Below are 13,925 nucleotides of genomic sequence, written 5' to 3' on the forward strand. Positions count from 1 at the left end.
ACTCATTGTAAACATGACATGTTGACTTAGTATCAATGCACCGTCCCGTGGTATCTTTTGCATTACAGTCAATCATATGTACTTGTACTACGTGCCTTTTACTATTATTATGTGTCATTGCATATATTGTTATTATTTTCTTCCTGTGTGCATTTCTGACTGTTTTGCATTAGGATACACGGTGGTACTTACATATATTACATCAAGTAATGTCTCATGTTATGTACATTGTCTAAGCTCATACTACTAGTATTACTGTATATTATGTGTGAACCCTATGAAACCATATATCTTTGCACATATGCACTCATTATAAACATGACATGTTGATCTAGTACCAATGCACCGTCCCGTGGTATCTTTTGCATTACAGTGGAGTTAATCATATGTACTTATACTACCTTTACTATTATTACATGTAGTGTTGTTATGTACATGTATATATTTTTTATTTTATTTTTTCTGTGTGTATTTCTGACTGTTTTGCATTAGGATACACGGTGGTACTTACATATAATACGAATAAGTATTATCATGTTCAAAATGTCTCATGTATGAACATTGCTCATACTAATAGTGTATATTTTGCTCTTGTTTTGTTCTTTTCTTTTTATCGTCATTTTTTTTAAAATAAACATTGCACATTGAAATGTTAACAATCATGTATGCTGTATGCCCGAGAGGGCCCTAATTTGGAAATAAATCATATTCTATTCTATCCATACCTATGTGTAGCGATAGTACATGTAGATACATTTACATAAATGGTAAAATGTATAACTCGATCAAGAATATTTACCAAAGTTCAGAGTCATGCGTTCGAGTAAATGGAAAACTTACAAACTGGTTTAGCTGTAAAACTGGTGTTAAACAGGGGGATAACTTATCTCCAACTCTATTTTCGATTTTTGCAAATGACCTTGTTCATGAAATAAACTCTTTGGATTTGGGTGTAAACATCGCAGATGAAAAGCTGTCCGTTTTATTATATGCAGACGATATAGCATTAATAGCTAAGACACCGGAAGACTTACAATGTATGTTACAAAAACTGCACAACTGGTGCAGGCGTTGGAGAGTCCTTATAAATACTGAAAAATCCAAATGTATGCACTTTCGTAAAACTAGAACAAAAGGAACAGAGTTTGAATTCACTATTGGAACAAATACATTAGAAATAGTAGATAGCTATAAATATCTTGGAATCATATTTACTTACACTGGAAATTTTACTAAAAATGCAGAAAATCTTGCTAAAGCTGGAGGACGGGCACTTGGAAAAATTATTTCTACAATACACAATAATAAAGAATTTGGATTCACTGCTTACGAAAAATTATTTTACTCTTGCGTTTTACCTATATTAGACTATTCGTCCAGTGTTTGGGGGTTCAAAAAATTCCAGTCAATAGATAATGTTCAAAATCGAGCCATTAGATATTTTTTGGGAGTACATCGTTTTGCGCCTTTATTGGCAATGTATGGAGATACGGGGTGGATACCCAGTCAATATCGTCGATGGATTAATATGATAAGATTTTGGAATAGAGTATTGTTATTTGACAGTGAACGCATTACTAGAAAAGTGTTTGAAATGGATTATGATATATGTAGAAACAACTGGTGTAGTGCTCTGAAAGAAATTTTGCAAAATTTGGAACTGGAAAGTTATTTTGACTCAAAATTGTTAATAGACATGAATGTTCTTCAAACAAATATGCATTACTATTACTCAAATATCTGGAAAAATGAAGTATTTAATGTACGGTTGTCTATAAAATCAACCTTTGGTCGAGAAAATTATGTAACATTGGATATGCCAAAATACTTTAGGTCAATTATGTCGCAGTTTAGATGTGGTATTTTACCTTTAAAAATAGAGACGGGAAGATATTATTGGGAACCTGCTGTTGAAAGAATATGCTCATTGTGTTCATTAAATTGTGTGGAAGACGAAATTCATTTTTTACTCTATTGTCCATTGTATTCTAAACTCAGAACAACTTTGTTTGAAAACACGGGATTTGATCAAATGTCGATGTCAGATGTAGAGGTTCTTCGAATGTTAATAACAAACTACCCAAGACAATTAGCAAAATACTTGTACTCCTCCTTTTCTCTTAGACAATCTATTACATTTGGAAAAATCAACAACTGAGCTATTTATACATAAAATACTTATTATACATGTATACACATGTATGTATATATAATTATAGAAAATGTTATTATGCGCAATTATTTGCATTATATATTATTATATCAACGTTTAAAGTGGCATATAGGCCCGACGGGCCGGGTGTTTATTGATTTGTATATTGTGATGAAATTGGATGTATGAATATATGTACACATGCCACTATAATAAATAGAATTACTTACTTACTGTAGATGAGCGTATCATGGGATCTAATTTTAATTACTAGATTGTAAAAATAACTTGTCTGTTCATGCAGTCACGCATATATATGTTCATATGATGTTGTATGTGAAATTCAGAAATATACTTCCCTTAACACATTTCATCCAAAATCATGGCCTATCTTTTTTGTTTGTTTGTTTTTTGTTTGTTTGGTTGTTTTTTAAATTTTTTATTTTTTATTTTTTTATTTTTGGGGTTTGTTTGTTTTTGTTGTTGTTTTTTTTTTGTTTTTTTTTTGGGGGGGGGGTCATATTTTTGGTGTGTGAGTGAGTCGGACACGATTTAGAATTTTAAAAAAATCACAGACACTTTTAAAGTCTTGTTTCTGTAAATAAGTTATGACCTCAGAGATTATAGGCCCTAGTCAATAAATAAATTAAAGAAAATTGTAAAGAAACTACTCTGTGATAAATACACTGAAACCTGGTACACTAATCTAAATAAATACTCCGACTCCTTAGGTGATGAAATTCATTTTTTGATCAAATGTGACTATGAAAGTTTGTTGATATATTCAAATTCAAATGCTTTATTGACGATTACCAAATATGAGGTGTAGGCTACACCATAAATTAACATCATATATCAGTATAGCTGAAGAACTGTAGCTCTCTGAAAAATATTTTGACGGAACTTCTGTTCCGTCGAAATATATTTTCAGAGATCTACAGTTCTGCAGCTAATATCAGTATATATATAAAACATAATACACATTTTCAGATTAACCACAATTGTCCTGATTTCTCAATTCAATGTACATTTGTACCTTAGATTAAAACACTCATTCAAATATTGACAAAAATGTTTTGTGAATGTATAATTTTCAGGGTTCATGAGGCTTTTTATGGAATTTCCATTCAAATGAAAATGTTCTGAATATTTATTCCTTAAGTACGTGATCGTATTTTGTACAAAATAATAATAAGTGTTTCTCATCCTCAACTTCATTCAAGCAGAATTTGCAAAATCTATTAGATCGTGGAATTGGAGGTGTACAGTATCTCGATCTCAACCTCAATATTGAGGGGATGTGCAGTGAGTAGAGATCTGTAAGCTTTTGGTAATGTAAATTTCAAATATTCTTGCAATTTAAAATTATAACTGTATACTTGGCTATAAAATACAAATTTTCCACAATTTTTTGTTTTATGTTATCAAATTGATTACATATTTTATTTTCATAATAGTTTCTTAATTTGTTGCCAAATGATTCATGGGAAATCTCTAAAGAGGAAAGTCCAATCATCTTTATAATATACTGAAGTGATTTAGTCATGCTTGGACTAGTTTTTATATGAGATAATTTTTCACCCTCTTTAAAAGTATCAATTAACAATGGGTTATCATTTTGGAATGCAAATTACATATTTTTTTAACCTACAGTAATATTTTTAAAACATTAGACCTAATTCCGAAAGTACTGCACCATTAGAAGCTTTAAGATTATGAACACCTAGTAGGCTATGTCTTTCAAAATAGTATTTTGTACTTTCTCAAAAGGCAACTTTGATTGGCTATTTATGTCAATCTTAAAACCAGTAACCCAGATTTCAGTTGAATATGTCACAATAGGTAATATGAGAGCCTGATACATTTTAAGCCATACTTGGACAGAAAGATCATTTGAAAAAGGTATTTTAGATTTAATTGAATAATAAGCCTTTCTAGCTTGATCCTCAACTGGCTAGCATTTGCTTGTCTTAAATTTCCATTTGATGCAAATATTAATCGTTGTTAAAAGTACCTAAAAGAGCAAGTGCTAGACCCCCTCCCCCTTTCAGAAATTTCTGGGTCCGCCTATATTGTTTGTACATTATTTAACGTCCCTCTAGAGAATTTTTCACTTTTTATATATGGAGACGTCACCATTGCCAGTGAAGGGTTGCCAAATTTAAATATAGGCCTATCCTCGGCGCTTACGGCTTAAATTGAGCAGGGATCGAGGGATCGACACGGGACCTCGGTTTTAGCGGTCTCATCCGAAGGACCTCCCCATTTAGTCGCCTCTTACAACAAGCAAGGGGTACTGGGGATCTATGCTAACCAGTATATCAGTTTGTAGGTCACAGCATCATCCTTTTACCAATTCTGAAGATTTTGGGTGTCTGTCGGTCCCGTTCCAATCTAATCAAAATTAGATTCGATGATCCGCTCATCTACTATCGCTACACATAGGGTGTATAGTAGATGAGCGGATCATAGGATCTAATTTGAATTAGATTGGTCCCGTTCTAAAGTAATACAAGTTTTTATATCAACGTTAAAGGTGAAGGTCAGTGGTGACGTCTCCATATGAGTGAACTATTCTCGAGCATAGATTGACATTTCAGTACAACTACGGTAGACACATTGGCCTATCATATCCTTGCGTATCTTTCATCAACGGGTTACGGAGTTGGTTGGTTGTATATGGTTTGATGCCCCACTCAACATTTTTATCGTGCCACACCTGCTGTGACACGGGACCTCGGATTCTGCGGTATGTCTTAAAGTTTACAGCCACCGTGTGTTTTCCGCTGGTTGGTGGTATATTGTTTAACGTCCTGCTCGACAATCTTTCACTCATCTGGAGACGTCACCATTGCCGGTGAAGGGGCTGCAAAATTTAGGCCTATGCTCGGAGCTTACGGCCTTTGAGCACGAAGGGATCTTTATCGTGCCACACCTGCTGTGACACGGAGCCTCGGTTTTTGCGATTTGATTTTAAAGGACCGCCCCATTTAGTCGCCTCTTGTGTAAACGATAAGCAAGGGGTGTACTGAGGACCTATTCTAACCCGAATCATCAGTGGATAAAAAAACTACGGTTGTAGAGATATAAATGAAAATAGTTTAATTATACAGGGTGTTATTTAAAAAACACTGACGTCTTTTCCAAAACCAGCTAAGTCGGTGTTGACCACGTGACTATCTTATTATCGCATACATTCCACATGCTATTTTTTCGAGCCATTTCTTGAATCTGCATACCTAACTACCCTTTAAATTTTTACAAGTGGTCTAGGATAATTAATTTAGTCTGATAGTAAATTCAATTTCAGAATTAATCCACGCCATTGTTTTCTTTCCAACCATGCGAAGAAGGCGCGCGCACTACATACATTATGCTAATTAACTAATAACTGAAGATATCAGAGAGTTAAAGTAGTCAAGAATGAATTTTTAAAAATTGTCCTTTTTCTTTTATCTGGCTGTGAAATTAAATATAAGAAAGGTGAAGATACGAACACTAATCAATCTCATAACATAAAAAAACATTCAGTTGCTATTTGAACTGTGGTTTGTTATCATACTTATGTCCTTTCTATGTACTAAGTATTTTAAAATTCTTCCTAAGGGTTGTTTTAAATTGTTTTATATGTTATTAGGTAATTATATCATTACATTAGGCGCTATATATTAATAATAATAATTTAATTTTAATTCTGACACTACGAATATTTTATTCACATGTATATGCACATCGATTTTATATTATCTTAAATTCTCTCACATTTGTAAAGCACTTTAGAGAATTAATGTTCATAGGGCGCTATATAAGTGTTTTAATTACAATTGCAATAATTCCTTTCAGGATTCCAAAATAGAAAGTTGGGCAAACACGGACCCCTGCATATACCAAAGGTGGGATTAGGTGCCTTTGAGGGGTAGTCTCCCCTGTCGACCGGTCACACCCACCATGAGCCCTATATCTTGATCAGGCAAACGGAGTAATCCATAGTCAAAACCATTGTGCCAGGAACGGCCTAACAATCGGTATGGGCTCGTCAGACAGCATTTAACTCATTGATAGGTTGTAGTGGCAAACTAGATCATTATAACATCCATGAAATTTGCGAAATGCAGACTTTAAATGAGATTGTTGAAACCTCTTTAACATCAACTTGTTTGTCAGTAGCCTTCCTTGTTTTAAAAACTGATCATACACAGAACATGCTCTTGTGTATTGAATCATCTAAAAATATATGGTTGCGGTATATCATCGAAAAAACCGTAGGTTCAATAAATTGTTTGGAAATTACCACAACCATTTTTGATAAGAAAACAATGTTTTCTCATACTTTCGTTCATATTTATATACGGGTATATGTGTTTGTTATAGTTGATATTACGTCACAATGCACTGGTTACGTTGACAGCGCGATATTGATAAGGCGTATCAAATGCTTAAAGTTGTGTTGCAAGATGTATAATATATTTTGTATGCAAATGAACCGAAACACATGAACAGGCAATCTCAAACTGTAACATCACATGCTTCAGCGTCCCCTCAAGCCTCGGTGGACCCTTTTCCAGTTTATATGAAAACCAACGCAACACATTTTTAATATTTGAATGTTCTGAGGGTTTTCAAGTTTCAAATGTAATATATACAATGTATATTCAAGTGAGAGGATATATTTCTATTTCTAATTTATCAATGACCATTTCATGCTTCTTTCGGTCCAACGGTCACACTGTTATGCATATTTAGAAAAATAGAGAAAATATGAATAATAAAATATATTTTCTTTGGTTTATTAAACATGATATGAAGGTTGCAAACGGTCGGAACATTACAGAAAAAATTGCTCAATCCGCTAAATGGCTAGAGAAGACATGATTTTTCAATGTTCTAAAAATAGCAACCGCTCATGACATGGAGTTTTTAGGACTTTTTCACAAATACCTGAGGTCAAATTTCATGTCTGCGTAATGCAACTATGAAAGTGCGGGCATCTTTGAACAGAAGCTGTGAATTAGTCATTTAAACCATGGTTAAGATGAACTTTATCAATGTTAAATGAGTTTCTTAAGTACCATTTTATCAAATTACCGCCCTTCTTTTAGAATGAAAGTCGTGTTAGAATTTTTCATGTATATGTATTATGGCCTTCCTTGCGAATACAGTAGCCATGGTTTGTGCAATCTTCACTAAACTACATCTTTCAAAAAGGCATATCTTATATTTTGAATGATATGTTATCTTATTATTTCCAATCAAAGTTGATCCGTTTCAAGATATCAATATGGTCAGTCTAACTAAGATTAAACTTTTCGATTCGCTGACAATAGGAAATCTAAAACATCTAATTATATTGTATGACTAAATTGATTTGAAACCAGTTCTGATCACGAAAACGTAGAACGGTCAGACCAGCTTGATCGGCGGTGACAGGATACTAGTAGCTCAGGTGGTACTTGGTGAAGCACCCGCCTGGAGATCCACAGGTCTCTTGTTCGAAACTCGGTATTGTCAGTCGTGTTTTCTCATTTCCCGTTACAGTTAATGTTGTGATCTATATCCCAGGGCTGACAATGCCTGCATGAGGAAGAGTCGTTACATTTTATGTTGTGATCTATATCCCAGGGCTGACAATGCCTGCATGAGGAAGAGTCGTTACATTTTATGTTGTGATCTATATCCCAGGGCTGACAATGCCTGCATGAGGAAGAGTCGTTACATTTTATGTTGTGATCTATATCCCAGGGCTGACAATGCCTGCATGAGGAAGAGTCGTTACATTTTATGTTGTGATCTATATCCCAGGGCTGACAATGCCTGCATGAGGAAGAGTCGTTACATTTTATGTTGTGATCTATATCCCAGGGCTGACAATGCCTGCATGAGGAAGAGTCGTTACATTTTATGTTGTGATCTATATCCCAGGGCTGACAATGCCTGCATGAGGAAGAGTCGTTACATTTTATGTTGTGATCTATATCCCAGGGCTGACAATGCCTGCATGAGGAAGAGTCGTTACATTTTATGTTGTGATCTATATCCCAGGGCTGACAATGCCTGCATGAGGAAGAGTCGTTACATTTTATGTTGTGATCTATATCCCAGGGCTGACAATGCCTGCATGAGGAAGAGTCGTTACATTTTATGTTGTGATCTATATCCCAGGGCTGACAATGCCTGCATGAGGAAGAGTCGTTACATTTTATGTTGTGATCTATATCCCAGGGCTGACAATGCCTGCATGAGGAAGAGTCGTTACATTTTATGTTGTGATCTATATCCCAGGGCTGACAATGCCTGCATGAGGAAGAGTCGTTACATTTTATGTTGTGATCTATATCCCAGGGCTGACAATGCCTGCATGAGGAAGAGTCGTTACATTTTATGTTGTGATCTATATCCCAGGGCTGACAATGCCTGCATGAGGAAGAGTCGTTACATTTTATGTTGTGATCTATATCCCAGGGCTGACAATGCCTGCATGAGGAAGAGTCGTTACATTTTATGTTGTGATCTATATCCCAGGGCTGACAATGCCTGCATGAGGAAGAGTCGTTACATTTTATGTTGTGATCTATATCCCAGGGCTGACAATGCCTGCATGAGGAAGAGTCGTTACATTTTATGTTGTGATCTATATCCCAGGGCTGACAATGCCTGCATGAGGAAGAGTCGTTACATTTTATGTTGTGATCTATATCCCAGGGCTGACAATGCCTGCGTGGAGAAGAGTCGGTTACATTTAATGTTGTGATATATCCCAGGACTGACAATACATGCATGGGGAAGAGTCTGCTCTCTTTGAGTTATGAACAAATTAGACTGGATGTACCAATCATGGCGGTTCAACTACCCGACCAGTCCACGTACAGTTCAGTGTTAGAGCACCTGGTGGAGATCACAATTGAATTCAACGGCTCCAAGTGTACCTGGCCTTCTTGGTTGCAGTTCTTTCCCATTACAGAAAGACAATGCACCAATAGAAATACATGTACAACATTTAGCGTAAGCTAGAAATTTTTCAATGTTTGAAAAATAAATAATTTGTAATTATGAATCACCGTAGTAATTTGAAATAAAAAATGTTTGGATCGAATTTCGAAATCTATAAACTATTTACTTAGTATTTGAAATTGAAGACAAAATAGTTATTTTAAATCCCAATTACTATAGTACATATATGTATATGATTATATGGGGGGGGGGGGGTGTCAAAATACAATTCTGTTAATAAGCTTTGTGCATTACAATATTCGATCCAAACAACATCATCGGATGCAGATCCAGTACGACATGAAGGAATACCTAAGGACGTGCATATGTACACTGCAGAGCTACGTTTCAAACCACTACAACGCTTTCTCAACCTTTAAGTTCTGAAACTGTTGAAAGTTCAGATAAATACAAGAAGATATACTCCAACTGCCCTTTCAAAAGATGAAATTCTTTAAAACCATGCTTCAGTTTTAGATATATTTAATATCCCAGTCAATGAGTCGAATGAAGATGAGTTACCGTAGGTATACAGGGACCCGTTTTACAAAACAACTTACGACAAAGTCGCGAGTCTTAAATTGTATTACACAGTAATTACTTTAAATGAATAAAGTAAAAACTTTTCTGAGGCTTAAGTTTCAACATTTCTAAAAAAAAATATTTTGCATTTGGAGAGAATGATTTTACAATAAATTGGGAAATTCCATTACGTAAAGTTGGTCGTAAGTCGTAAGTTCTTTAGTAAAACGCGCCCCTGGATTCCTAAACTACATAAAAGAACTTACAAACAAAAATACGTTGCTGGACACAGTAAGTGCTCTACCAAGCCCCTATCTTTGCTCCTTAAACAGCTGTGAAGGAGAAACATCAAACGTACTGTGCGACTACATATGCCAGAAGTGGTATAAATCAAATGTGGATTATAAAAAATTCTAAAGATCTTTTCGTAAACTTGAAATCGCAAAACTTTTCTCTAATCAACAACATCAAAACCTATTACTTTTCAACACTTTACACGACCGTTCCACACGATGAATTAAAGACTAGACTTTTTGATATCATAGACAGTTGCTTCTTCAACAAAAATGGAAAATGGAAATATTCATATCTAGTGATCAGTCATCCAAAAAAAAAAAACTTTATTGAACACCACTCTGATTCCACGCACAAGTACTCTGAAGTTGAAATAAAAAATATACTAGAGTTCCTCATTGACAATATCTTCGTGGTCTTTGCTGATCAGGTCTTCCAACAGTCTGTTGGAATACCCATGGGCACGAATTGTGCTCCATTGTTAGCTGACCTGTTTATATATTCATATGGAGCAGAATTTATTCAAAAACTTCCACGTGAGAAAAAATCTCTTGCTGTGACCTTCAATTCGATATTTAGATATATCGACGACGTTCTATCTATTAACAGTAATAACTTTCATATGTCGATTCGATATATCCCTGTGGGCTCGAAATAAAGGACACCACAAAGTCATCCATTTCTGCTTCATACTTAGATATTTTATTGAAAGTAGATATTGACGGCAAACTAACAACTCAACTTTATGACAAACTGGATGAGTTCAGCTTCTCCATCGTCAACTTTCCTTGTACATGTAGCAATATTCCATTATCACCTGCATATGGTGTTTATATCTCAACTGATTCGATACGCAAGAGATTGTTCTGCGTATAGTCAGTTTTTAAATCGAGGCAAGCTACTGACAAACAAGTTGGTGGTACAGGGGTTTCAACAGTCTCGTTTCGAGTCAGCATTTCGTAAAGTCTATGGTCGTTATAACGATCTAGTTTGCCAATACAACCTGTCATTGGGTGAAATGCTGTCTGACGTGTTTCATGCCGATTGTGAGGCAGTTTTTAGCACACTAATTTTGACTACGGATAACTCCGTTTACCTGATCAAGATATAGGGCTTACGGCAGGTGTGGCAAGTCGACAGGAATTGCTTTTTCCTCCTACGCACCTGATCCCACCTGTGTTTGCCAAACTATCTATTTTGTATTGCTTATAGGAGTTATGAGATTGATCACTGTTCGTTATCTTCACTTTTAATTGTATATGTTTCTAAAACAGCAGTCACACCTTACCGGATAACAAAAAATGGTGAATTTCACAACTCAGGGTTTTGACTCTAGGATGGATCTAAATTAGTTACATCTTTTAATGTTAATACACATATTATATTATGTAAAGCCTTTCATCAGTGTATGCATTATTGGGGGGCACTGAAGTTTTAAGAACACATCTTGTTGTATACTGTTACTGAACATTAGAATTTAGGTTAGATATTCAGAACAGGAATTTTTTTCTAGATTTCATAGCCCTTGAGAGTAATGATACTTTTCACTAGTAATCAGGTGACCGATAAGGCCTGTGGGCCTCTTGTCTTTTGATATTTTTACAAATGGTATCGATAGGCATTCCTTTATGAACATGCTGCAGTTGTAAGCAATACGAGTATGAATAAAGAACTATTTAATTTTCAAGGGCTGGGAACTCCGTTAGAAATGAAAGAAGAATGTGAATATATGAAACAAATGTCAATTTTGAAAATACATGAGGGTTTGAACGGCACCGCCTCACGCTGGTATACTTCTTGTATGTTAAGCTTTACCAAAGCATGTTTTCATGTAATTTAATAGGTTATGGATATAAGGCAAGATATATTCCCTAAAAGGTCCATTCCGCCTTATATTATCTTACAACTATAAAACGTTAAATGGTTCAAAATTTTGAAGACCTTTTGGTGGATTCCGCGAAATAGATACGTCTAAGCTTTTATCCACCCGGAATCCGTTTCATAGGAAAGACGTGTTGCAATAGCCTCTATTTTGTTTATCTATTTGTTGTTATATACATGTACATTACCGTTGCTGGTGTTTATGGTTATGGCTGCAGATCTGAAGCTCTCTGGGGAAATATTGGGACAGACCAGTAGATCTGTAGCTCTCTGGGAAAATATTGGGACAGACCAGTAGATCTGTAGCTCTCTGGGGGGAAATATTGGGACAGACCAACAGATATGTAGCTCTCTGGAGAAATATTGTGAAAAACTAGCAGATCTGTAGCTCTCTGGGGGAAATTGGGACAGACCAGCAGATCTGTAGTTCTATAAGGAAAAATGGGATTGCAGGTCTGTCCCAGTATTTTTCCTGAGAGCTACATTTACATATCTGCATCTAGTGTTTGGCATGTTATAACGTCCTAAGTCGTTCCGATCAGGGTTTGCTAGGACTGATTATATAGAAATGTCCAATTCAGAAGGAACTACAAGGGTACAACAGGCGAGCTGCGTCTGTTTGAGAACAGGCATCGTAAGTAGTGTTGTTGTCATAGGAGGCACATGTGTATCATGCGTAGATTGCTTATTCGTTTATTGTTCTGTCTCATGAGAAAATTTTCTCAGTCCTCCATTTATGCACTTTTCTTTGTCTTTCATTTATGGAAAACCAAACTGTTAGGAATATATAATCAAATAATCGATTAATATCAAGTCAATTTATTTGTGCAGTATTGAATTTCCCTTCAAATGATTACAGATATTTCTTTCATACGATTTAGGAGATCAACAATCCAATCGTAGCATGCATTGATACATGTAGAAAGACGCCAGTAACATGATTAAGGCAATCATTGAGCACGAGTGTTGACCTCTACAACTAAATTAAGGAAGTTAGCTGCTGAGCTTTTGAGTACAACTGTTAAATGTTTTAGACAAGATTTTGAAATTTGTGATTTTTTTTTTTTTTTTTTTTTTTTAAGAAATTGACATTACTCCTAATATGTCCTTTTAAACTCTCAAATTTGATATCATGATTTTTTTCGTATATCAAGTGCAAAAATGTCATTCCATATATCCATTGCTAGTATTAAACTTTTTTATCTGTATCGTTAGAAAGCATGATTATGTATCTATTTTATCTAATGATTGATTTGTGTTGACACCAACAGACAAATCAAGTTTAATAAATAAATCTTAAATCAATTTTAAGTGCTAAAAGGTCATGTTTGGAACACTGTAGATCAGTAACAGCACATTGCAACCCCAGTTTTTCATTTTAATTTCCGAATTCAATGTAGAAATCAAAACACACTTCCAAAAAATTGTCATTAATGCAAATATCAAGTGCGGAGCTCTTTAATGACATAGAACTACATGTAGTAATTTCTGTTTTAACGTATGCAATTTTGAGAGATCAACAATTGAATTATTGATATCAACAAGTCGCTATATCCGTATATTGAATAATGAATTACTGAGCTCATCTAAGCAATTACGAATATGTACAAAAGGATTAAGAACATCTACAAATTAATGAAATTTGGCGCGCAATAATTCAATTGAAGATGTCTGTGTATTGAAAATAGAAGGTATGAACTTTAAAGTTTGCCTTCACTTTTCACACATTATACCTTATTTCAAGATAATTATCAATAAATCTTAGTGATTGGAAATTGATACACTTTTAAAGTGTTCAAACTGTGAAAGAACTTTGTAAATTAGGAATACAGTGGGACATTATATACATGTACATTGTACTTAAAACATGTAATCCTTATTAGAAGAAAATACCTTTTTAGAGTGTCATTGCAATAGTTCTAACTATTCGTGCAAATCGCTGAACAATCTAGAACAGCTACATGTATGGCATAAATACGCATGCCTTCTTCAAAGGAATATTGGTTAGAAGGGTATTGTAACGTCAACCTTATTGTTCAGCGTGTCATTTAGGTGTCATTGTGTGAGTTGTAGTCAAATGAAATACAAC

Source organism: Ostrea edulis, chromosome 6 (assembly GCF_947568905.1).
Source record: "Ostrea edulis chromosome 6, xbOstEdul1.1, whole genome shotgun sequence".
NCBI lineage: Eukaryota > Metazoa > Mollusca > Bivalvia > Ostreida > Ostreidae > Ostrea > Ostrea edulis.